Source organism: Cornus florida, unplaced genomic scaffold, assembly GCF_030987335.1.
Source record: "Cornus florida cultivar Cherokee Brave unplaced genomic scaffold, ASM3098733v1 CherokeeBrave_3.0.0_Hap2_Chr11, whole genome shotgun sequence".
In the NCBI taxonomy this organism is placed as follows: Eukaryota; Viridiplantae; Streptophyta; class Magnoliopsida; order Cornales; family Cornaceae; genus Cornus; species Cornus florida.
In genome coordinates this window covers 72397793-72422025 of record NW_026775581.1, presented here as the reverse complement: position 1 = coordinate 72422025, position 24233 = coordinate 72397793, and the positions used below count along the sequence as shown (strand labels likewise).

Here is a 24233-nt window from a genome sequence, read left to right as displayed (position 1 = left end):
CTCGTATTCACATAATCAAATAATTAAATAATAATTTATCAAAAAAAAAAATAAAATTAAATATCAATAAGACAAATATCTATACACCTAAGTATCTATACCTATTATATACTATTTTAAGAATGAAATCTTTAGTGAAGTATTAAGAGTTTATCATTGGTATTAAAGAAAATAATTTATTTCGTACAAAAAATATATACTATTTTTATATTTATTTATATTACTATCCAGTAATTATTCATAGGAATGTGATTTGGCACTTGACTTTTTTTTCTTAGTTAGCACTTGACTTTATATATATATATATATATATATATATATATATATATATTAAATTATATTCATTTGATTTTTTGGATACAGATAATAATAAAAAATATTTATTTGATTTAAAGATATAGATATATATATATATATATATATATATTGATTTTTTATATTATATTTAATTTGATTTTACTCTCTAATTTTATGTAAGGCATTTTAAGTAATTTCAACTTCTATTCAATTTTTATTATTTTTGTAAAGATAATCTTGAGGGGAATTTTCGTGTTTTTGCCTATTGCACTTTATTTAACTAACAATAAGCTTTTATTTCCTCAATTTTCATACTATAATGGTGGGATTTCAACATGAAATGTGTTATTTGTAAACTTTTCAAACTACAAGAATTTTTTTTTTTTTACATTCCACAAGCTAATGTGTCGTCTTTATATAGATTTTTACTTACATATTGAAGTGTAATTAACTTAAATTATTTAATTTCGGACCATGTAATAAATTATTTAATTTCGGACCATGTAATTTCTCATTGCTATGCTCACTCGATGCAAATGAAAATACTTATAAACATTTGTTTAAAAATAAATAAGATAAATTTTATGATATATTTTTATTAAGTGAACGTAATCGCGACTTCGCATCCAACATTTACTTATTTGCATGAAAGTCAAAACTTACAAGCTAGCCATTAAAGCAACTCTACGTTCAGTTCACTGTTTGTGTTGGTATCGCAAGTCCAACTCACTGAGTTGTTGCTGGATTTGTCGTTTGTCACCTTGTTATTGCTACGCAGAGTGTTATCAGTGCTTTTATTTATTTATTTTTTTTTTTGTGTTTACCCCTCTTTTCCTATTCTGTATTAACTCTCTTTTATCTCTCATTAAGATTTGATATTAATCTTTGTAATTAATAATAAAAGATTTTCACAATTTCACAAAATGAAGAAATAACGAAATTTAACGATGTAATTGAAAATGAGCAAGTTGGGCCGGATTTAAGTTGGGTTGAAAATAGACGGGTCAAATATGAGTCAAGACTTGGCCCATATTCAACCCGTTTTGTGGACAGGTTGAAAATATATAGGATCAGCTCTTTATGACCCGTGAACTCATTAATTATTTTTATTTTTTAAAAATATTTTTTTTAAAAAAACTTTATTTAATAACAAATAAAAAAATCTCATACTCAGCAATATTTATTGTTTTAAAAATAAAATTTTCTTAAAAACTTTGGTGAAGTGCAAACCATACAAAAGTGGAGTGGCCTATCATAAATAAAAGAAAAATAAGGATTTAACATTGACCGATAATATTTGTACTGTATTTGTCAAGGAGAATATACAACCCGTGTATATGTAAGTAACACAATTATGCAAATAACGTCACTTGTGTTCAAATTCCGCTCCTTTAATATGAAAAGTGATAAAAAAGGACTTTTTGTCAGCTAAATAATTTGGGATAGATAAATATACGAAAATACCCCTAAGATTCTTTTACAATAATAATGACAAATGAGTAAAAATTAAAATTACTTTAAAAGGGCTCATCCCTAAAGTACATATTAAAGGATTTCCTCATCATCTCATTGTCCTCCCCAATCGAAACCCTACAATATATCGATAACTGTTTCCTCTCTCTCTTCTGTTCTTTTGTTTATGTTAATTTTATGTATTTTGATGGTATATTAGGTCAAATGAATATTCAAACTGATCTTGAAACCGTCCAAGTCCGAAAAATCTTCTGTTGTGTCACCGGAAAAGACGACGATAAGCTCTCCTGTGGTTCCTTAATCTTCTTTCCCAATAGAAACCAGGTCTCACGACTCTCACCATTGTATCACTGTTGCTAGGCCCTACAAAACAAAACAATGAAAACCTTAATAATATAAACTTGCAAATTATTATATTATGACCAACATTGAGTAAAACTTGAAGAAGCGACAGGATTAAATTAAGATATTTAGTTACTTTTTTCTGATAAAGTAGACAAGATTGAAAATTTATTATATTTTGGAATACAACCAAAAAAAAAAAAAAAAAGGGAACTCTGATATTCTCGCTCCATTACTCAAGGAGTACTTTTTGCAATAAATATGGCAAAAATATAAATTTTCTAAAGAGTACTTTTTTTTTTTTTTTTTTTTTTTTGGTAAATCAAATTTTCTAAAGAGAATTGCTCAGTCATACACAACTGAACAAAAATTGATGGAAAAAAATAACTGAACCAAAATTGCATACGCACGTATATATGTGTGTGTATATAAAGAGAAGAGAAATAAAGAGCAGTGCTAAATATTGAGAGCATTTAAAGAGAGAGAAATAAAAAATAAAAATAAAAAACAAAGCATTGCCTTTTAAGCTCGGCTGGTAGGATTAGCTTCGAAATGGTCAACTTAATTGGATTATATTGGAGTTTGATTAGTTCATTTCTGCTCGAGTGTAGATCAAGTTAGGCTAGGATTTAACTTAAGTTATCTTCTTCTTCTTCTTCTTCTTCTTCTTCTTCTTCTTCTTTTTTTTAATCATAATACTATTATTGAAAGGAAAATGATAAGAAAACCGAACCAAACAACCGAATAAAAAGTCGAACTTAACGTGGCTCGCGTTAGATTATTTTTTAAAAGCATAACTCCTACCTTTTCCCTTCTTTCTCCTCTCTTCCTCTAATTCTCGATTTTCTTTTGTATTCAATTTTATCTTTGATTTTGGTTTGTCTCTCTTCTCTGGGTTACTTTTTTTATTTATTTATTTTTTATTTTTTTATATTCAGTAAGATATTAATGTGTTTTGTAATGGCAATTCTTGTGTAGATATTTACTTACCCAAAAAAAAAAAAAATTCTTCTGCATATTTTTCATTTGGGATTGGAAAGATTTATTCTTAGAAGATTTATGAATAGAGAAAAATAGGTGATCTTGAAAAAGGAGCGAGGATAAAGAATTTTGGATCTTGTCTCTAAAATACTTTAGTTATGTGTATATCAAGATAGGGGATGTATAAGAAGAATTGGTGAAGAACCCGACACAGAGAGGAGAAGAGAGAAACGAAGAGGAAGGGAGAGAAAAAGGAAAAATTGGGAGAGAAAAGATCGATAATAAGGAATTAGGAAATGAAATTATTTGACGTGGACAAAGCCACGTAAGATTCGGTGTTTATTTAAGTAGAAATCTTCGGTTTTTCTATCACTGCTCTTATTGAAAATAACATAGTTTAGGTTCGAGTTTGGTTTGGGTTGTGATAACACAAATTGAGGCATGGAACTGAAATTTTCAACCCACAACCAAACACATAACAAAAAGGAGGAGAGGAAAAAAAACCACACACACAAATTGTCCAAAAGAAAACCTCAAGTTGCACCCTTACTCTCAACTTCCAAACAGCACGGAAAGTTTGTTGGCTTTTGCCTTTTGCACCATGTCACTTGATAGATCAAACTTTCAAAAATCAAACAAGTCATGTTGTCACTTGTCAGGCAAAGGCTTAAAGAGTAATACTCAAATCGTGGAATGATTGGAAAAGCTTGGCAAATATATTTGAGTCACGCAATTCTTCTCAACGGGTACTGCTCTTCTACTCCACATGCTCTCTCCGCTCTCGCTCCCCCTCCCACTCTGTGTCACTTATATTTTACCACTCTCGTGTCCGTTCCCACTTCGTGTGACTCAGGATGGAACCCATTCTATGATACATCATAATACCATACTAGAAAATCATATAGCCGTTGGCTTAAAACAATTCTGCTTCTCTTCTTTATGTAAAAGGATGTTTCATCATGAAAGACAAACAAACCTAAATCATAATTGTCATCTTTTCACACCGGTAATTGTCATAACCACCCAAGTCCCCACCTTTCTCATCCCATTCAGTGTGATCCAAATGAAAACCACAGCTCAGATTGTACCCTACAGTTTTAGTACAAAATCCTGAAGCAAGGCCACAATAAATCTAGTCCCCACTGGTTGAACTTTGAAGTATACAAATAGTGCATCCAAAGGGCTCAAAATTTGCCAAACTAATTGACCATATTAGTGAAGGATTTGGGGTTTACCTGGCTTTAAAATCCTCACGGAGGAATGCTTTGAAACCGCACAACTGTCCTAATCTCGTCCTCATGACAATTACAAAAAAAAAAATTTACCGTGTACCCCTAACATTTAACCAATATGAGTCCACAATGATTCATGAGATCTCACTTAGCAAACGGAAAAAGTATAAAAATGGACAATGTTGAAATAAAAACATTCGAATTTGTAGTAGAAATGGATGAAGAATCAAAATGACGTTCACATCATACTGTAATTTGTATCTAGATAGCAAACTCAAAAAATAACCTCAAGAAAGTGTATACTTTTCAGTAATGTACCATAAGGAAAAACCGTAGTGTTTGGTAACATGAACCATACAAAATAAAAAAATAAAAATGGACAAATTCGAAATAGAAACACTCAAAATTCATAGTAGAAATGGACAAAGAATCAAAATGATATTCACATTTTATTGCATCTAGACAGCAAACACAAAAAATAACCTTTAGAAGTGTACACTTCTCCGAAATGAACCATAAAAAAAAAAAAAATTTAAATGGACAAATTTGAAATAGAAACACTTGAAGTCATAGTAGAAATGGACGAAGAATCAAAATGATGTTCACATCAGGTTGCATCTAGATAGCAAACTCAAAAAATAACCTTTAGGAAGTATATACTTTTCAGAAATGAATCATAAGGAAAAACCAGTAACATGCAATTTGGCCTCTAGATTATCCGTTGACAGAGTTTCTTGGCTTAAGATGGTCTATTTCCAGAAGAATATACCCAAGCACTCATTGATTTTATGGCTTGCAATCCTTGGTATGTTACAAAATCGGGATAAGCTAAGCCAATGAAAGATACTATTCAGTCAGTTAGGCGTCTCTTTTGCAGAGAACCTAGGGAAGACATTCAGCACTTATTCTTCTCTTGCTCCTTTAGTAACAGAATATAGAAATATGTCTAAAAGGAGTTCTTGTTTGGCCTGATGAAGAATGAGAAGAAACCAGTAAGTGGTAGGTTAGAAACATTACTGGAAAAGGTAAAATAAAATAACTTATATTTGCAACTACAGTTCACTCTAGTTAGTGTGAAAAAAATGCTAGAATATTTTGTAACGACAAAGGACCAAGTCACAATTCAAAAGAGCATTATTGAAGCTGTTAAGACTCTTTTAAAGCTATGTTTGGATTTTGAAGTAAATTTCCTTCCATTCCAAAAAATTCCAAGGCGCCGATTTGGTGCTCCCAAACGCGACATAAGTGTTTTTTTTTTAAATTATTATTATTTAAAAAATTTCCTATGGAAATCCCTCAGTCACACAGGTGGTTAGTTGTTTCGTGGCCTTGGGGATTTTTTGATATCCAAATGTATATTCCTGGATATGTCCCTTGTAGGCTGTATTCTTCTTTTTTGTTTCCTTGTGAACATTTATACCGTCACAATTCAAAAGCACACTGATACAATATATATATATATATATATAGATATAACTTTTACATTATTCTCTATATTTTCCCCTTACTTTCAAATTTACTCTCCTTCAGGGTTTTGCTTTTCCATGTCATTTTCCTTTTTCCTACCTGTTCAAACTGTCAAGCAGAAAGCACTTGCGTAGTCTACCAACATGTTTCAACAAGATTCCCCACTTTGCCTTCTTTAGCTTGAGGCTTGACATTTTCATAGCATACATACCAGATACAACTTCACAAAGTTGAATACATCAATTAGTGACTAGTGTTAGTACTTGAAAACTTGGTTTGTTATTACATTCCACTTGAACTCCAAAAAATACCTTGATAAAGTACCGAATCAGCATCTTGAAATTGGAATTGAGGTCTGAATTAGTTCAAACTTGAAACTTTACTCCCATTCCAATTTAAGAACACTCATTTCATGTTACTAGAAGTCACAAGTTTTTTCTTTATTAATATTTTTCCATGTACCGTAATATGCACTATTGGCCGTTTCCATAAATAATCAGAAGTTAAAAAAGGCATCGACAGAAATCCCCACTTTAGTATGGGCTATAGAGTAACATCAGAAAAGGTGACATCGAAAGAGAACAATGGCAGAGTGGAGATGATAGATGTTCAATAGGTGGTCGGAGCGCAATTTATACAATTGAAAATAACACGCTATAATCTTTTAATGGGTGGTTAGAGTTTAAGACATTTTCAGGGAAATAATCTCTTTTTTTATTACGGAGTACATGCAATTTTTGAAGTATAGGACCCAAGCTGCCAGTTTTCTGAAACATATATAAGGAGACTCCTTGTTAAGAAATTTGAGAACACAAGCATCAGTCTAGAGAAGTACAAAGGCATTCCATGGGGAAGTATCACCTCCCCATTGCCCTTGCCACTAATAAGACAGCATCAGCTGGGACTCCCAACAATGCATCTTCACACTATAATACAGTATTAGGCTAACAGGGGCAAGTTCCACAAGCATGCAAGCAGATCATGAAACTTCACCACCAATCAACAATTTGTCCATTTCATCTATGAAAATAAATATAAACTGCACCAATACATGAAAGAAAGCAATAAGTTATGTATTTGAAAGCTGCGGATGCTTACCAAAATGGTTGAGGCAGTTATACCCAATCAACATGGAGATCAAATGAAAGTGCACACGTATCCACTAAAACCGTGTTGTTTGCTGCAGCATTTGAGAAGCAACTTCTGGAACGAAAAACTCTGAACTTGGGGAAGGTCTTATCAGGCGGTTGGCACCAACTGAGTTGCCAAGCCCCTGTCTACCCATCTCTTTAGCATTATTCATATTTGTTTCTGTGCGTGAGTGCTCCATCAGTGCTCGTATCTAACTCATAATTTGTGTCAACGAGAAAGTTTTAGTACCCAATCAAATAAGACAAGAGATGAAAAACACATACAAATAATTCCAACTCACCATATCAAGACGCTTCTTATGAATATCACTTGATCCCCTGCATGTACCAGAATATCAAAATAGATATCATAAATTGTGATGTAATCAAGAATATGGTGCATCTGAAATTCTAAAGTACACTAACAATTATAAAGTGAGATATATCATCATAATATCAACAAAAGATACGTAAGTTGTTAAAATTCATAAAATATTGAGAAAATAGGCAAAATGAATATAGATTATTTTAGTTGTGTAGTACACTAGTAACATTTTTAATTTGCATCCACAATTTCCATTATAGATTTAACCAGAACCTTCATAAAAATTAATTCATTTCCTCTTTGATATTCCAGTTATTTTCATGAGATGACAAAAAACTCAGTGTGGTACAAATGTTAAGGTTTTGAGATATGACAACGGGGGAGAAGTAACATCTTGTATGTATTTCTTTAATATACATAAACACAAAGTGGAGTAGTATATATTTCTTTGAAATAAATACACAAAACTGGTCTATCATCCTGTGTTTTAAAAATACATACACAAGTATGTGTGCGTAGAAGCTTACATAGTAATGTTGGTACTTCCTCTCTTCGCTTGAGAACCCTGGAATAGTCAAATGCAAATTTTTCTCTGCACACAGATTCCTCCTATTAGATCAAGAATCCAATGGCCTAACTCTAAATGAAAACAGAAAAACAGCTGTATCATGCTGTTGAATGCAGTGCATCTAGTTGTGGTACCAGTGGTCCTAAGCTACAACACAACAGACCTTAACGACAACTATTTGGAGTCTGTTATATTGGACTTTCGTCTCTGGTGAACTCTTTGTAAAGCTATAACCTCAGTTGACTGCAAGATAGACTATGCTACATGTTACGTAGGATTAGCCAACTAAAAATAACATTTGAAAAAAAAATAAAAAAACTGTGCAGCTGGAATGAGGGTGTTGAGTGGAAGAGTGGCTACTGAACATAGGATCATGTACTAAACACCAATTAACATGAAGAAAATGTTAATTAAACCATGGGCATGTTACAGTCACTTGTTTTGATTCTTCCATTACACGCACATGTAATCTAATATCTTTCTAAAAATCATCCAACGAGTGAAAAAAGAGTATCATATTAATTTTCTTAAATAAAATACAAAAAATCTGCCGATAGAATTCAACCTAAGTGTAGCAATACATCCTTCGACTCCAAAATTGAAGATTTCCGATGCTTTGCCAAACTGCAAGCAAACGTAGTTACCTGCGAAGGACATGCATGACAGAATGAGTTGCCATAAACAAGACCACAACAATCTATGCTAAATGTGATCATCCACCACATATATATAATATCTGTGGATGGACTATATAGCAAATCTATTATCCACAAGTATCCACAACTACATATGTCCCACAACAACAGTTGTCTAACACGCCTTCCAACATTTTGGCGATTCGGGCAATGCAATTAGAGAATGCTGCTGACATTAGAGGTAAGTTCACTACATCAAAATAATAGGAAAATACATTAATTCAAATTTGTTGTGTCACATCCATATATTAACAAACTAGAATAAATTTTTATTATCATCTGCATGAGTGTGAACTAGGGGACAACAGCCTATATAGTAGAATGCAACGACAATGCTATTACTTGCCTGACATGAAAAAGAAGGCTGCAGAAGTTCAGGGGGCATGCTCAAGATCCTTGAGTTTTCCTGACTTTACCGAAGGAAGCTTCAAGGAGATTGTTGATTGGAGGGAAAATTCCTAGCATTCATAAGAAAGGGAAAATTGCCGCAACAAAAGAAGGCTGTTATTTTGAAAAAGCAAGCTTGGAGATTCATTGAATACAAGGGGCAGCATTATAAAAGAGGCTTTGATGGGAAACTCCTAAAATTCCTAGGAGATGAAGAGGCAAAAGAAGTAATGGAACTCATGCACAAACATGTCACCAGGGCAAAACCAAGTTCTTTTAGCAGTTACTGGATGCGGGTTACTATTGGCCAACAATGGAAAGGGACGCGGCAGACTGTGTCAGGCGGAGTCATGAGTGTCAGTTGCATGGAAATCTAATATACACAGGCCAGTTACAACTCTTCAAAGTCTCACCACCCCTTGGCCATTTCACACTTGAGCTTTGGACATAATAAAGCCAATCACGCCAGCCTCAAGAGACAATTGCTGGATTTTGACTGCAACAGAGCTGTATACTAACTGGGTGGAAGCTGTGCCGTTGAAAAGGATAACAGCCTTGCAGATTGGGGAATTCATCAAAGAAAATATAATTTGCAGGTTCAGCATCCCCTGATAATGGAACACTTGTCCATGTTAATATAAAGGCTCTGCTTCAAGAATATGTGATATTTCATCACAAGTCAATACCAGGCACCGACCTATAGTGGGCTCAGTGGGGACGAATGCCTCTACTGATTTTTTTTTCATTATATACCCATTAAATTTTTTTTGATAAATTTAGATGCCCCCACCGAAGTTAAAGAAAATGCCCCCACTAAAATTACAGAAAAGCCCCATTATATAACTTTGGCCCCCACATCATTTTTTATCACAAGACTAAACCTTACACATACATGCTCCTCACGCTCTGGCTCCTAATCAAACGACTATGGCTCCTGGCCTTCTGCAGTTCTTCTTCTTCCCATCGTTGACGAGCACCAGCCCCCTACCGCCATCCGCCATCTTTCTCTCTCTCTCACAACAAACACACTTGCCATTTGCCAAGAACCCTAGTTTTCAATTTCAGTAGTCGGTGATCTAACCCAAGTTTTCACAATCTTTGGCTCTGCAACTACTTCAAGTTCTCTTTAAAGCTTGTAACAAACAATATTTCAACATTTCTCTTCAACATTGAAGGTGTAAGATTAAGGCCACAGTTACACTTTTATCTCTCATTAGGGTTCAAAATTTTCCAATCAAGTTTTATTTTAAGTCTAATTAAATATTAAATTTCTCCTAAATTAGTTGTTTATCTATTTTGTTATTCACAGCCATCTGGATTAATTGGAAGTGTTGTCAAAAAACCTCTAGGTGGAAATCAGATCCTAAGCTCACGGTACACCGAATCAATCTACTTATTCTTGTTTTTTCTGCTTCTTATGGCTTGCTTTCTTTGAATTTTTTCTAATAATATGGAATATGCAATTTTTGAATATTTAATTTCTATTTTATTTTTTTATATTTCGGGTACAATGCACAGGCGCACAAAGCACAATTATGCTGTTGTGGGTGACAGTTATTAGTTAGTTGCTATTTGCCTTATGCACAATGCACAGGCACACAATTATGCTGTTTTGTGTTCAACTCAGGTTGTTGTTAAAGGCAGCCCCCCTCACATAATTTTCTGAGTCTGTCACTGGTCAATTACACATTTATCCTAAGGGAAATGGCCAGACCGAAGCCACCAATAAGACTTTGATAAGAATTCTAAGCAAGATGGTGCATGACAGACAGAAAGTTTGGGCTGATAATTTGCCCTTAGCACTACGGGCGTATCGCACAACTAGACGTGTGTCTACTAAGGAGTCACCTTTTACACTAGTGTACGGGATAGAGGGTATTGTCCCGGCAGAGGTCGCGGTGCCGTCCGCCGAAATGGCTGAAAATGCTGGAGTATGAATCTGATATGCAAGTCAGCAAGTGTATGAAGAACGTAGGGACAAGGCAAGGCAAAATCAGCAAAATTACTTGTAAGGTCTGGTGCGATAATATAATCCAAAAGTAGTCCCACAAGAATTTCAAGTTGGAGATTTAGTGCTAAAAGTTGTGGGGCAAGTAATGAGAGGTGGCAAAACAACAAAGTTTGCCATGAATTGGGAAGACCCCGACGAAGTAATTGAGGCAAATAAGAACGGGTATTACAAGTTAAAAGATGTAAACACCAGCTTTAGAACCAGGACTTTGAATGTACAATCAATAAAAATGTACTTCCCATGAAATAATAAAAGCTAGCAACCATTTAGTACAAACATTAGATAGCAAAGAGAAAATTCCATCAGGTATAAAGATTAGATAGCCAAAAGGAAATTTCCTTACACAGCAAAAGAGTGTTTGTTAGGAGTGCCATACACCCAAAAAGAAAACATCTAGCAAGTGACTACATCAATCCACCGAGGGAAGGACCATCCCAATCTAAAGTGACATCAACACATGCTTCTTGAGTAGATATCTCCTGGACAAGGTCCAAAGAAGAGGACTTCAAGGATTTCACTTTGTGCTCCAAAGCCTTTATCTCCTCCTCGGACTGACGGATTTCATGAGACATCTTTTCATACTTTCTATTAAGGGAAACCAAAGTAATGCGAACACAAATAGCACGAATTCGAGACTCAAGCCAAAAGAGATTCAGACCAACTAATTTGCCATCTGTTAGAAGCTCATCCACCACGGCTAGCTCAGTATCACCAACGTCACCAGTGGGCTTCTCCGCCAATGATTTAATAACGTCCGCTAAACCATCTAGATAGGCACATTGAAGAATAGGGCATTGAACCTTAAACTCAGTAAACGTCTCGGGGTGCAGCTCAAAGATGCGGTCCAAAGTAATAACATTATTGGAACTGCAAGAGAGATGGCGCCAACTAACAAGTCTCGAAGAGGCACTTGATTGAGGGTATTTGGTAAAGTCCCCGCGGCCCAAGGTCTTGCGAGTATCGACAAACCCAGGAACAAGCCCCAATGCTACTGCAAAGTTTTCGGATCTCAACATTTCATCCATCGTATCCTGTGAGTGTATAACACTTGCTTGATACTCCTCTGCTACATTCCCAACCAACGGGTACAAGATCTCTCCATGATTTTCGACACCTTCACCATGGGACCGAAGAGAAAGACCAAAACCCCTGGTTGCTTCGCTAGGTGCACTTCCGAGTCCCAAAATTGTAAGGTGATCACCATCCGGAGAAAATGGCAAAGGCGCGGGAGTAGTGGCCTGTGCGTATGGGTGTGTGTCTGATGGTGCACGGGGAAGGATGTCCGTCTGCAGGGATTCTGGTGTGTTCACCTGCGCATGCGCAGAAGTGCTAACCCGCACGCACAGGAGTATGTCCGTCTGAAAGAGTTCTGGTGTGTTCCCTTGCGCGTGCGGCGGCATTGCCAACACACAGGTAGGTGTGTCAGTATTCAATACGGGACTATTCTCTATAGGAGGAGTGTCCACTTCTTCTGGATTGTCTCTGACGGCCCTAGTGGTTGCGGTATCGCCCTACAACATACAAAAATTTTATTATTAGAGCGAGTCTATGAATAGAATACCAGAAACTCCAAATTAAATAAGTAAAGAGATGTAGAAGTGTAAACTCAAAGGGAAAAAAGAAAATTTAAGCTGGCATTAACTTTCGAGGCCTTTTGGGAGCATGACGATCGACAACTTTCTTTTGCTTAGAAACCTAAAGAGAAGCAGGACCTTGGGTTGAACTAGAGCATGATACCCGTGTAGAACGGCGTCAACGTGGAAGTGCTTAAGGAGGTGCGGAAGTCGGAGGATGTGGGGAAATCGATGGGCAAATAGAAGCTAACTCCTTTGCGAACCAACTTCCATTACCGCGAGCAGAAGCCGGACGTTTCTTTGGAAGCTTAAGTGAGAAGTCACTTACAGAATGGTGGTAGGAACCACAATACACGGCATCTCTGTAGGAAAATAAGGAAGAGACTAATATTCTTCTTCCAAAATTCACAATAAGCCTCCAAACATCCACCTTCATGTTGATGTGAAGGAATGAAGAAATTGCATGAAAAGGATCAAATGAATAATTCACGTGAAGCTTGGTAGCGTGAAAACAATCACGAAAAGACATGACATTGTTTTGAAAGCGTGGGACTCCTTGCTCAAACCCAAATTAGCATGAGACCCATGCCAGTTTGTAACTAACTGAAGACATCCTGGTTTCAGTAAAACTTGGAAGGTAACAACCGAATGTGATGGCGGCAAACATCAACTGAGGAAAACTAATGGAGCGACTCAAGTCAAGCAACTTATCACTGTCTAAATAGAACATTGGAAATTCAATGTTCAATGTCGTCCCTCTAAATAGCATAATGTCGAAATACGAACTCTCCCTTGCAATTATGAAGTCCCCAAAGCCGACCAGTATGCTTGACTATTATCAAGTGGATTTCCCTCTTCGCCATATGCTTCAAACTCAGTAGGATCACGCCCATAACCAGGAAACTGCTCAAACAAAAATAGCATCAAGAATGGACATGTAACGGAGGAGCTAATATCTTATCTTCCTAAAGAAGGTGGCAAGTCTTCTCTGATCATATATAAGCGGCACTATAATGTCCCAAGGAAAATAGGCGCGAAGGAAATAGCACAGCTGCGAGCAAGAATGGCGGCAAAAGGAAAGACTCTGATTCGAACCATCCTTGGGGCGACCCTCAAAGATGAACCGGTCCAACCAATAAGATAGAAAACCCGCTCAATGAAGGGGTGTGTCAAACTTGGGGCCGTTTACGTTACAACGTTAGCGGTTTTCAGAACGTTGTGTAATGATTTCGTAGTCTTGGAAAACGCAACGAACCGAACTCACATAAGCTAGCTTTTTGCCTGGAAGTGTAGGTAGCGAAGGCAAAAGTGTTGAACCATCAAACCATGAACCTGTGTGATAAGGCAAAAGTGGTCTTCGGGAGTTAATAACATTATTATCAAGAGCGCTAAACAAGGGAAGTTGATATAGCACCACAACGTCCTCCAAAGTAGGTGAGAACTCACCCCAAGATGTAATAAAGGTATGAGAGGCCACACTCCAACGGGAAATCAATGAACTGAGGCTCAAATTGTCATGCCTAATGGTGACTGACAGAAAATAAATACATGTCATGCAAAAAATTTGAATGCTCCAAGATGTCAATACAATCATGTCTACCTAAGACATGCCGCGCCCATAAATTCCAATCAAAGGGAGAATTTGTGTGACCATCCAACTCAATGAAAGAGTGAGGAAAATCGCCTCGTTCAATCAGAAGCCGAGAAATGGAAGAAGGGGAGATCAAAGCTTCATCAGTATTAACTTCATCTTCCAAAAATATTGGATCGCTCGGAATTGAGAAGTCTTTTTGTTCTTGCTCAATACCCATAGATTCCCGAAAATGATCTGCTTCGTCTCAAGGAAGGGAGGCTTGCGCCATTCAGCGTGTGCAGGGATGCTTGGGATGGACCCATCTAGCAAGCACAAGACTTTGTCAGACATGGAGACAAAAAAGAGATGGATAAGAAAAAATGGGTTTGTTTGTAGAAATGGGTGTATGCCATGGTCTACAGATTGAAAAAGATAAGGAACATGGGTTTATGGATAGAAAGTTTAGGGGAAGCAGGTCTATGGGACTGTTTAGAATATAAGAGAATGTTATGGAATGGAGTTTATGCAAGTGTGAGGCATAGGGCAACAGTTAATAGAGAGAGACAGGAGCAACAGTAATAATTGACAAAACATGTGTATACGGATAAATGCAAAGAACGAGAGGCACAACTGCTATATTGGCAAAATAATACATACATACATACATATATATATATATATAGGTCATAAACGAACTGAAATAGTCACTGTTTAAAAATTAAATAATAATAAAACATTAAATAAGGTGTTTCTCATCTGGTCCATAACAACAAACTAAGGGTGATCGCCGAATTTTCAAAGGGAAGCGGGTTTGTGCGGGACTCGTGGGGGCAGACTGTTTCACACAGAACTCTCATGTTGGAGGACTGTTTCACGCGGATAAGAGTCATGATATGTCCAGGTCACTTGGGTCACGCTTCAGAAATTGAAGCAAATTATTTTGATATTATCCGAAATAACATCAGTAGGTCATGGAACTGAGGTTGTGAGGAATATCGAAATGTATAGAAATAAGTCACAACTGATATAAGTTGCACATATAGGATATGGTTATAGAATAAGCGATGACCAGGTCAAGTCGCGTGGGTCAAGAGAAACCCACAACTGTGAAAAGAGAGAAGGATTTGGATTTTTCTTTCTCGTGTACAACCGTTTGTCATCTCTGAGCAACCTCCTTCACAGAGTTGTGTGTTGGTGTTATATTTTAAATTATTGTTTTTTTCCTGGGTCAAGTGTTCATTGGCACAGCGAAAGGTGGAGTCACATACAAAGTAATCTTTGTGTTGCAGTTATGTTGTTTGATAAAATGCCTGATATGGAGTAGACTCTATACTAGAATATGTCCACACGCACATAAGGGGGTAAGAATTGCAAATGAGCAAGAACTGATACGTAAATTTAGGGTCACAAGGGAAGTTATATAAATTGCAACTTTAGTAGCATGGGTTAGGTAATACTCGCGGCATAAGGATTATCTTAAAAATTGTGGAAATAAAACTTAAACTAGCGTGTGTGTGTGCGTCAGTTTTTTGTTTTCATGTGCAAAAAAACTAATTTTCCTTGGGGGGGGGGGGGGGGGGGGGGGGAGGGGGAATTTGTAATGGGTTTAAAACTTGTAACAAGTGAATAGGTTAGTTAAAAATCACTTTAAATTACAAATAAAATGTTCACATATGAGGTGGTGCTGGGTATCTAATGGTGGGTATTTACCAATGGCCTTAAGACATGGATAGGTGATAAGCACACGGGTATTGTGATGTTGAGCTCATCACCCTAGTTAGGAATGAAGAAAAATAAACTAAAAGGTATATTCTTCCTGTAGCGTTTAATTATCCACTCGGCGCTGGAATGTTCCCGGCGGTACGGGAGCGTCCCCATACGCACCAGTCGTGCGGGTATCTCTATGGGCACATCCGGAATATATATATATATATATATACTTCATGGGAATTTATTAATGATCATTGCTAAGGCATGGGTCTATATCATTTTTCTAATAGTAAGGAACATGGGTGAAAGCTTTGACTAATATATATACATACATATGTGTGTGTGTGTGTGTGTGTAGTTGATTATAGAGTGTCAAGTTTGGTGAGCACAAAGTATATACATATTTCGTTGGCAAAGGATTTATAACAAGATGACTAGCGCGGATATGATACATATTTAGTTGGCATTATACCAGGATGACTAGCGTGGGCATGGCCTATGCCCGCGCCACACGGTCACACCAGCGTTCAGGCATAGCTCCTGCACACACATCACCTACACACAGGCTTTATTCATGCACGTGCTAGTAATGCACGCGGGCATGACCACTCACAAGGCATGGAGGCGTGCACACATGAGAGTATGAGGCCATCTCTTGCAGGACTTGCCCAGGTGGCGTGGCTATGTCCAAACATATTGTCCCAAGCTATCACATAAGCAAGTACTTCCATGGCGGAATGGAAAGGTGTGTGTAGTGAAGGGCAATATGTTTCCGTCATAGCACAGGTTCTGAAAAGCCAAAGAATGTAAACGAAAATTCTTTTGCGGTAGGTGGTCATTGTGTGGGAGACACTGGTATTTAACTTTGGTAAAACAAAAACATAACTTGTTTGCCAAGGTTATCACAAGGAAAACTAACGTCACAGTCTAAACCGGGCAATTGGCAATCACAACAAAACACACGAAAAGGCTAAGAATAGCTACCCATGATGATGTTCAAGGATACGAACCGCTGCGCATTCTGAATAAACATTATGAGAAACAACTCTAGAGTCTAGGCGCGGGATAGGTGGGGTGGTGTAATCATCACCTGTAATGGCATCATCCCAGGAGATTATGGTGAGTGTCACGAGCACACTTTGTCATAGTCCGGCATAGGAAACGGGGTTAAATGAGGCATGGTAGGATTGAATGAGAGCCTCGTCCGAGTGGGATAGAGGTAGAAACGGGTAATTTGCGCGACACAAAACCCACGGGATTGCGACATCCGTGCTCGGACACAGAAAAGGATGTTGATATGACACGCGACCCAGATAGCTGGTACCGCATGGATGACTCCCTTGTGACTGGCACGTGCCCGACCTCTATAAATAGAGCATTGTGCCCTGACGTGAGGGATCATCATGGCCCCAGTCAGATGCTTCCTTTTCTTGCTCTCATTCTCTCCCCTACTGTCCTTACCATTTCTTTTCCCTCTGAGATATGACCAAATGTGAGAGTCAGTCAGTCCTTAGGCTTCAAACTATGTCATTTTCCTTTGAAACCTCTACAGATTTTAAAACATTAAATATAAAAGGAGACATTGTGTATAAAAGAATAGAATGGAGAAAAATAATTCATGTGGCCGACCCCATTCATTTGGGAAAAAGGCAAGGATGACGATGATGATGACGACGGCGATGGTGGTGGTCAAAACTTAATTTACCCACTTCAGAAGGTGAATATCTTATCAGAATATGTATGAGTACACACCATTCTCAGATGTAATGGTTATATTACAAGTTTGACCGCAAAGATTAAGAAATATAACTTGGAGACCAATCTTAATGTAGCAAAAGATTAAACATGAAATAAAGCACAAGATGCACATACATGTGCATGTGCTTAAACAGCAAAACATAGTGTGTCTACATATGGTTAGAAGAAGTTGCAGTTTTAGCAAGCCTCACCGAATCAATGAAGTCATCAGCGATCTCCAAAAGAAGATCTTCAACTTCAGGGTCCAGCTTTCCTCGTGAATCCACCTGCGCACCCAAAAATGTAAAATCCAATAATCAAAATTAATCAAAACATAAAAAGTATTGCTAACAATCACCACATTACTTTCATGGATACCAGGTATTGTAAATAATTTGAGGTGACTAGATTGAAAAAAAGAACAAAATCAAAAATAAAAATAGCCCAACATGCATTAAGTTTCCATAGCCATAAACAGTTATTCTTGATCTTTCACAATTAATCCTAAATTCCAAATTCTGCAAATTCAAATCTCAAAGCTTTCATTAAGGTTTGCCTAACGTGGTAAAAAAAAGTGGCAAAATGAGATTGCATGAAGGACCTGTGAAACCAAATCTTGTATCTTTCTCTTCCCAGGAAGTTGATTGCTTGCTTCTGTTCCTTGACTTGAACTCCCCCCTGGTGTAGTTGTCCCAGATTGAGTAGCATCCGGCTGTGATCCTGTCAAACTTAAAGATTTTTGGCCTGCGGGTACGGCGATCCTGGGAGACTGCTGCTGCTGCAAAAGCTGTTGCGGTGGTTGTTGCTGTTGTGGTGGTTGTTGCTGTTGCTGTTCTTGTTGCTGCTGCTGTTGCTGATGCAGCTGTGTATGCCCCATTGGTTGCTGCTGGTGCACCAGCTGCGATAATTGTTGTGGATTCAAGGCCATAGAATTTTGATGCATCTGAGGTGATGAAGCTACTTGCTGCTGCAAAAGTACTTGCTGCTGCCTCTGATGTTGAAGACGATATGGAGAATTAGGACCAGACATTGCTGGCATTTGCTTCAACCACTGTTGTTGTGACAAAGAGTTCTGTGTCATAGCTGGTTGTCCATTTTGAGCCAACCCAGATAACTGAGGATTCATAAATGATGTCCTTGGTAGGCTTTGAGCCTATAATATCCAGAGAAAATTAGAATTTTAAAAATCAAGTACGCAAAAATAAATGTAAAACAATATATGCAGAAAAATTAACATAAAAATACTGTATAAGTGTTTAAACTCACTAAAGAAATCCATATAAACATGAAAAAATAAATAAACAATGATAAACCGTGTGAAAAACATGTAGGAATAGTCCGCAAAAGACTTCCAGCAACTTAGGACCTGCACATTCCATACTACTTGTCAAAAATTGCATTATGGTGACTCATTGACACAAACGAGAACAATCATTAGTTCGGAGTTGTGCCTTCAGTTTAGTAAAGAAATACCTTAATCCATTTCCTAATACAACACAAGGGTGATTAACAATGATTAAGAATGCCTAGAATATGACTTAGTCTCTATTTAACATTTATTGTATCGTTTTTTTTCATTTTAAATTAAGGGCTCTTTAGCAGATCTTTTTTAAAATAATTCTGGTTGATGATTCCTAAGGATGATTTGATTAATTTAATATCACAATTAAAATTCATTTAGCCTTTATTTTATAAAATTCCTTATTATATTTTTCTTGAATGGATTTTAATGATCAAGCCCGTTGATGCCCACTAAATTCATAATGCTTAGAAATTTCATTATAAATTCATCAGTCTTAGAAAATTCATTGTAAATGATCTGTGCTTGATTTTCCATACCTGTTGTTACAGGTGTTATGAAATTTATATATTCCTATATCTGAATTTTTGGGCCATAAATCTGAATTTATGTTTTCTTCAGTTTTAATGATTTTAATTTGTTTTAATTGGTCATTCTTGATATTTTGGGCCATGAATAGGTTCTGGAATTCAGTTCAAACACGCTCTAGTTCTTCGAATTTTTAGAATTTGGTATGGAGTATTAGTTTTGCATGACCTTTTTTTTTTTTTCCTAGTTGGTACTCACACACGCTTGTCTCTTCTGAGACTTGAACCCCTGACCTCCCTTTGGGAAGTAAGAGGCTGATACCGCTAGGCCACTGGCCCGTTGGTAGTTTTGCATGACTAAGTTTTATGAGAAATAAGTTCAAATCTTTGCCAAGGTTTTGAGTGATTCTATATTTATAACTTAATTTTATCATTGGAAAGTCTTGGGAAGGAGTGAATAGGTTTCTGGAATTTTGATTTTTAGTTACTTCCTTTAGTTGTTTGGATACTTTGCATGCTCCACAGTTTTAAAATCATTTGATGATTTCAGGATTTATTTCATGCATATTTTGATTTTAGATTTAGTCTTCATATTATTTTAATTTATAGAAGACAATCCAATATTATATAGTCCAAATCATGTTGTAGGTATTAATTTGCATAGTAATAATTTGTTCAGTTTAGAGATTCTGATAGAGCATGATCATTGCATGCGTGTTGAGTATACTAACTAGTTAAATGTTCATTGTTTTTCATCAGTTCTCGTGGATCTTGATAGTCATTTTGCGACTTTAATTAAGATTTGGTTAATGGAAACTACATGATCTAGAAGTCATCTAGTTTTTTCTTGCTTTATGAGCGTGTACCATGATATATAGTGTGTAGCTTAGTATGTGTTATTCCTTTTTTCTCTTTATTGTCACTATCATCATTACTACTATGATTATTTTTCTTGTTTGGCACCGGCTAATGAATTGTTTGCATAAGGTATGCTCCATTGTTCTCTTTTGTGATTATTTGTGTCTTTGCTTATTAAAGTGGTACACATTAGGAGAGCGTGTTCTTGGCGGTGCAAGTTCTTGTGTGCTTGCATGCTTTAGTAATTTCTATATTTGCACTTTAATATGGGACTATGGGAGCCAATGCATGCTTATTGGGTAGAATATGCTACATGCTAAAACATGTTTCCTTATGTGGAATGTTATTGAATTATGTTTTTTTTTTGCATTTTGACCATTAACCTCGAGTGACTGATGAGTGAAGGTCCAAATTTGATGGGATTAGGTGGGATGCCTTCTCCTTCCCATCTCGTACCATAACCTCCAAAGTTGGGTTCTCTAGTGAAGACAATCTCACTCGGCAATGGAGTCCATTAAAGTAATTTCTAGATGTCCAACAACCCATGATGACTCTTTAATTAAACAAGGACCTATTTCTCAAATGGTTATGGATTTTCGGTATTTAATCCACGTGACAATGAGTCTTACATTGTTTTCAAAAGGGTCAAGAGGATATATGTGAGAGGCATAAGGATCAGCGCAATGCTATCTCCAGTGTCAATCCCTCCAGGGATATCAGGTCCAGAACTAGTGATGGCCAATCGTTGGGCCAATCAACAAGCCAATCGTGCAATCAGATGTGGTTTGTAAGATAACCCACAAGTATATGTTGCTATGTAATTTCTAACTTCTAAGCAATATGTTGCGTATCATGAAAATATCAAACGATATTATTTAATAAAATTCTATTTCAAATCCTAACCCCTCCTCCAGAAAAAAACAATATACAATTCAAATAAGATACAAATAAGAAGGATACAAGGTACCAAACTATAAGCAATAATTTAAGAGAGCATAAAGCAATGAAAACTTTCACCGGGTTTCAGAATTATTGCTCAAATGCTATAATATATTCCCTGTAAAGTACACCCTAGAATTGATGAAGTGCAATTTACAGTAACTGTGGCATGAGATAAAGCAGAATTGGATGAACATTGGGTAACTTTGGTGTATAATTTGAACTTAAATTAAAGAGCACCTACGAGGCTACAAAATTAAGAGAGAACCTATACTTTGACTACCTAGGCACCCCCATTAAAAGGTGTCTTAGCACTCTTTTTAGTGACAACTTCAGAAACTTCAACCCAAGTCCTACCAAAAAAAGAAAAGAAAAGAAATAAACTTTAACCCAAGTATTAAACAGAACAGCTAAATTTATACCTGAGCTGAGATGAGTGGATTATGTTGCGACATTTTCTGCCTTATTTGTCCCTGATTCATCCGTTGCTGCACATACGGAAGGGCCCATTTGCTCTAAGTTGTGAGCTCAAATTGAGAGACCCCGTCATCCCCATTGCTTGCATTCCTTGCAAAGGCTGCCCAGTTGAATTACCCAGATGAAACTGGGACCCATGGACTAAACCCGTTTTCTGCCTTGGCTGCACCCATAATTCCATTTTCCTTATTAAGAAATACACACAACATTCTTTTTTTTATATGTAAATACACACAACATTCAAAATTTACAAAAAATTTACAAAATAAAAAAATAAGGAACTCTGCTAAATTCGTACTCTAACAATTTGAACTAGCAATGCAAATTAATGAACTCTGGTAAATTCAGTATTCTAGCAATTTGAACTAGCAATTCTCAGTTCTAATTCAACCCAATAACAGAAAAGCACTAAGTTTGTATCATTTCATACCGAAGCTAACAATTGGGACTGTAAACTGTACTGGACAGCAGCTGCAGCTGCTTGGCCTGGTGACATCGGCCAGTGCCCGGTCTGACCCATCAATGCCGACCTCGTTAAATTTCCACTACCCATCTGTTGCTGCTGATTTTGTTGGTTTTGTTGTTGAGAAAGAACACCCCCACCACCACCACCAAAATTTATCTGTCCATAATCACCCACTTGCTGCCTCATCTGCTGCTGCATCTGATTCAACCTCGACATCGAGGGTGATCTCTGTAAACTCTGCTGAACTTGATAACTCGATGTGCCCATCAAGTTATTCTGCTGTAATTGCTGTTGTTGTAACTGTTGTTGAATCAATTGTTGTTGTTGTTGTGATGGTTGCTGAATCAATTGTTGTTGCGATTGTTGTTGTTGTTGGGGTTTTTGTTGGTAATCCAATCCGACGGAGGAGTAGGTTGCGATTTGCTGTTCTTGTTGTTGGTGGTGGTGGTGCTGTGACGGGGTTGAGGGAATTTGAGGGGGAGGTGGGGAAGAGATTTGTTGAATGTCCATTGATGGGGAAGGAGAGATGTTTGAAGGAGAGGACATTGCTAGGTTCGCTGGATTTTGGGGGATTGATTCGACGCTGTTCGTTGTTTGGATTGGTTTTGGGGAAGATGACGAACTCTCCGCCATTTTTCTTTTCCGTTTGGTTATCGAGAAAATTGAGAGGAATCCGGCATTTCTGCTACTTCATGGGCATTGTTTTTTGGAAAGAAATCCAAAGTTTCATACCCTCGTGAGAGATAGAGAATCAGTTTCTAACACAAATCAATAAAAGCCTCCTCAACTATACAAATAAAACAATTATTTTTGCTTCAAAAAAATCTAACATTACTAAACATGGTTATGGTTTTGATTACTGTTCAAAGCACTCTACAAAGTAACGCTGTTCTTTTGTTTTAGTTTTGTTTGGCTTAAAACAAAATGTTTTGTTAACCGAACATGCCTAAAAACAAATATAAATAAATAATAATGACTTAATAAATAGTAAGAGGAATATATATGAAATATAATATTTGATTAACATTCTCTATTATATTCACTCTCCTCCGATTATGTGGCCCAATCACAAAATTTAAAAAATAATAAATAAGAAAAATTAATTTGAATTAACCTAACTTCATTTGGGGTAAATCAGGTTCTCTATTCACCCCGCCCTTTCTATTTTCCTTCTCCCTCCTTTGCGAGAAAAACTTGCATATACCTTTAATATTTAGATACTTAAGTTATTAACCAATTGTATCATGTAACATAAAAAAAATATTTTATTTTAGCAAATCCTATTACTTTGTATCAATATTTAATAAATTGGTTGTGCCATTTACTATAACAGGCAAATTTAAGTTTTATCCTCTTTCACCCCTTTCCAACGAGAAGTAAGGAGGTTTTTAAAATTTTAGTTAAGGCTGTGTTTTAAAATTTTGATAATTTTTGTTTGGGACGTATAAATAAATAAAAAATTAGTGGGGCAACCATCCTTAATGGCTCTCTGCCTCCATGCAACGATTGCCATAAATTTTATTACGGTTAATTAGTTTATGTTATGATAAAGGTGATTTACACTAACATCTTATAAGTTTTGGGTAAATGACATACAAATCATTTAATGTTTATTATTTTGACTTTTTTTAAATCTATTAGCGGACTATCAAAAGGGAACTTTATACATAAAAAGTTAATAATGCCTTGATTTTTATAAAAGGGAAAGGCAAGATTTTGATAAGAGCAAAATTATTATTTTATAAAATTTGATCAACAGGAGAAAGAAAACGCTTCGGTATTAAACACATAGGTACAATATCAGGGAAAGTAAAGCAACAAATGGTAAATGGTATGCTTATGTGTAATTTGTCTAAACCTCAGAGGAGGTTTACCTCAGTCGGCTTTAGAGCATGCCATTGGTCATATTTTATCATGTTTATAAGTTTTGATCTATGTTGTGATAAATAGTTTGGGGTTGCGTTTGGTATCGTCTTCGTTTTTTATTTTTGCAATTTTAAAAAATCAAAAACATTATTTTGCTTTTTCGAGTGGAAGTAGAAAACTAAAAGCAAGAATAACGTTTATTAACATGTTGTTTACTAATACATATTTGTTATAAGATGTAAATAATATTTTTTAATTTTAATTTTTTTATTCGTACGATAAAGCTTAAAATATGTAT

At 36.3% G+C, this 24233-nt stretch overlaps 1 pseudogene; it reads right to left on the bottom strand.

The window, feature by feature from the left end:
- Positions 1 to 4750: 4750 nt before the first annotated feature.
- LOC132282787 (transcription initiation factor TFIID subunit 12b-like) lies at positions 4751 to 22826 on the bottom strand (annotated as a pseudogene).
- Positions 22827 to 24233: the final 1407 nt, after the last annotated feature.